Here is a 4,210-nt window from a genome sequence, read left to right on the forward strand (position 1 = left end):
AGGCTAGGCCAGGCAGGACCGACCAGGTCAATTCAAGGCAGCGTATAATAAATAAGGCAGGAATGCCAGGTAGCAAGTCATTGGGTGATTTCAAGTACGGTGTACGGTGTTGAGAGCGTGAAAGGGCTGCTGAACTGAGCTCCAACACCAAGCGTAATATTATTTTTCATTGAAATGTATTAAAACTCTAATGATTTGCTCTCATCTTAAATGTAAAAGATAATTTTACGGAGATGGTTCGTCGTGTTCGCCCCCTGTTCGTGAGCTACAGTTCATCAACACCAACACTGAACTTTAAATCACGATTCTCCCAATCCCTGGGGGCCGGTGTTGCTGAATGGGGAAATTGCTTGTAGATCATCAACACCATGCAGCCACAGTGCAGCGTTGGGTTCAGCAGATGACAATCAACACCAGCCTTCAACACAAACTGCCGGAAATACACCATATTTTCCAAGGTCAATCTCAACACCAGCCTGATTCAAGTACGGTGTTGTCACAACTCCAACACCAGATTTCAACACTGTACTTGAAATTATTGAAATCACCCAATGACTGTTGCCTTGCCCTTGGTATCGCATACTCGTTCCCACTCACACGTATTGCGAGGTTAGTATTATATTAGTCACTCACACAAGCTAATTACGAGGTTAGTTAGTATGTTATACTGTGCAGTGACTGGTGTTAAGTACTACTTTACTACTACTTACACGAATATAGTAGCGTCGGACTGTACGTGCACAGAAGCTGACTCCGGGATCTTTCGGAGGGGATCAATGGTTGCAGTTACCGATTATCTGCAAGTGCAAAGAAAATTCCACTGTAGATTGTAGGTCCTAAATATGCAGCTTATAAGTACTGTTCCAGATCACTAGATATTCTGGAATTCAATTGTCTATATCCACTATCCAGTCCAAATTCTACCAGATTCTTCAAGTTCAAAATTGAAGGAAGCAGACTACACAGACATGACAGAAGGAGTCCGACGTCGAGACTAATTCTGCGCATCAGAATAGTATGGTATTTTTAAATAGGCACATTTGATGCTTGTATTTCCTTCTTCAATTTCTTCTAGTTATGTGACGGTAGGCCTATGAATTATCTCGTACTTACTGTGAAAGGCCGAGCCAGCTGCAAAGGACGAGGGCGTTTCTGGAAATTCTGGTCTTGAACTACATTTTTTTTTCTTGTTTTTCTCCTTTATTTTCTATTATAATATTAATCGACAAATTTGCATCCCCCGGTGCATGCAGCCTCTCTATTCTACCCCATCTTTATTTTTGTTTTCCCCTTAGACTTAGTTTTAGTTCCTCTTTCCCTTCCCATTATTTTCTTTCTCTCTCGATTTCTTTTCCCCTTATTGCTGGGGGATACCAAGGCCAGGGTGACATGGATAGACAAGCAAACTTACTTGATCGACCCCCCCCCCCCCTTGGCCCCATTAATAATTATGCGAGTAGTCGTCTGTATATCATTATCAATTCTCCAATGAACCAGTTTCTAACGTTCTCAACACTGTGTATATTATGCCGGGATATTATGTTGATGTCAAACAAATATCCAACAAACTATAGTTTCCAACATTGTGTCAATGTTAACTGTCAACAACTCTCCAATAAACTATTCCAATTACGCTGTCCACGTTGTGCCATTGTCCGTTGTTCAACAACTCTCCGTCAAACTAGTTTCCACTCATTTGTCAACGTTGTGCCATTGTCGACTGTCCAACAAATCTCCAAGAAAATAGTTTCCAACGTTGTTCCTTTGTCGGTTGTTCAGCAACTCTCCATCGAACTAGTTTCCGACGTAGTCAACGCTGTGCCTTTGTTGGCTGTTCAACACCTATCCAATCAAACACACGTTTCCAACGTTGTGACGTTGTTGGCTGTCCAGCAAATCTCCAACACACTAGTTTCCAATGTTGTGCCATTGTCTGTTGTTCAACAACTTTCCAACGTTGCCAACGTTGTGTCATCGTCGACTATCCTACTGATCTCCAATCTACCAGTTTCCAACGTTGTGCCAGTGTCAGTTGTTCAACAACCTCCCATCTAACTAGTTTCCAGTTTTATCAACGTTGTGTCATTGTATACTATCTAACTAATCTCCAATCTACCAGTTTCCAACGTTGTGCCATCGTCGACTATCCAACAAATCTCCATCGAACTAGTTTCTAGCTTTGACAACGTTGTGCCAAAGTTGGTTGTTCAACAACTTTCCATCGAACTAGTTTCCAACGTTGCCAACCTTGTGTCATCGTCGACTATCCAACTAATCTCCAACCTACTAGTTTCCATCGTTGTGCAATTGTCGACTGTCCAACAACTCTCCAACTAACAAGTTTCCAACGTTGCCAACGTCGTGTCATTGTTGATTGTTCAACAACTTTCCAGCGAACTAGTTTCCAACGTTGCCAACGTTGTGCCTTTGCTGGCTGTCAACAACTATCCAATCAAACGTGTCTCCAACGTTGTGACATTGTCGACTGTCCAACAACTCTCCAACTTACTAGTCTCCAACGTTGTGCCATTGTCGACCGTCCAACAAATCTCCAACAAACTAGTTTCCAACTTTGTCAACGTTGTGCCATTGTCGGTTGTTCAACAACTTTCCAGCGAACTAGTTTCCAACGTTGCCAACGTTGTGCCTTTGCTGGCTGTTCAACAACTATCCAATCAAACGTGTTTCCAACGTTGTGACATTGTCGACTGTCCAACAACTCTCCAACTAACAAGTTTCCAACGTTGCCAACGTCGTGTCATTGTTGATTGTCCATCATCTTTCCATCAAACTAGTTTCCAACGTCGATTCAACGTTAATCCATCAAGTTTTTCCAACGTCCAACGACTTTCAAGTTTCCAACGTGGAGCCAACGTTGGCTTGTTACCTGGGTAATCACAAGGTTGTGAGTTAGATAGAATCCCCACTCTGCCATTGTCTCTAAAGGCCCGAGAGTAATATCTGCCTGTCGTAAGTTCAACCAGCACCATGACTGATAAATAGACGTAAAATGTTTCCTATGTAATTGGTTATACCAATTTTGCGTTTACCCGAAAAACGCTGTCCCCACCGATCTTCCTATAACGGGAGTTATCGGAAACAGAAACTGTCATCCATAGCATTGTCTGTCTTAGAATGCACCCTCTGATTATGATTGATCTGAAATTGTAATTGATGAAGACGTACGTCGAAAATTTGAATAACTTGGAATAAACATTTAAATGATTATATATAGCAATAAAAAAAAACCCACACAAAAAAAACACGAACTTTCGGAGTTGTTTGGTTGACTTCATCTCTCTATATTGAGTGGAGAGACAAAAGTTATTTCATTGTCTCATTAATTAATTATTAACACTTTACTATATCGATAGTGCCATATTATCAACACAATCCCTTGCAAGATTTTGGGGACTCTTCACTTTGTTAAAAAAATGTTCCTTGTCGATCAAAAAAGTCGACAATGGACGTGGAATGCAAAACTTCGATCGCTTATTGCGACTTCTTAAAAAAAGCGATCGAAATAAAGAAGTTTTTATAACTCCATCAATAAACAATTGACAATGCCTTCTTTAAAATTGCGACTAATATATATATTAATGAGTGAAACAAAATTTAAATATTAAACAATTGATAAACACGTTCCTTTCATATCAAGGGTACAAGGATTGGCACGCTTCCCTTGTATAGTTAATTTTTATGTCCAAACACGAACATTGGCTTGCATAGTCAGATTTTACCGCCTCTCATCATTTTAACTGGCTAAATTTTAGACATATAATACCCATTATTTTTTGGTGGGAGAAGTAGCCTACGGCATCATTATGGGAGTGACGGTAGATATATTATGATTAACCTACCGCCCCCAGAAGCGTGGAAATTTTGTGTCTCCTCTATTTCAAAAGGAAAAAAAGATGAATTTTACCCCTAGTGCATATATACTTCGGCCTCATTCTACTGTTTTTACTTACTTGCTGGCAAAATGTCAATTTAGCGGAGCAGTGGTGTAACGAGCCAACATATTTGAGGGGGCTAGAGTAGACGATGTATATTTGGCCACTAGCTAATTTCTTAATAGCCCCCCCCCCCCGGCCCCCCCCCCCTCGGACCCCCTCTCGTCTGTAAAAACTGTGTAGCGGCAACTGTATCCAGAAATTTCTTGAAAACGACTGGTAATACACGACTACACCAAAAACATCGTAAAACAATA

This window comes from Lytechinus pictus, chromosome 6 (assembly GCF_037042905.1).
Source record: "Lytechinus pictus isolate F3 Inbred chromosome 6, Lp3.0, whole genome shotgun sequence".
NCBI classification, from domain to species: Eukaryota; Metazoa; Echinodermata; class Echinoidea; order Temnopleuroida; family Toxopneustidae; genus Lytechinus; species Lytechinus pictus.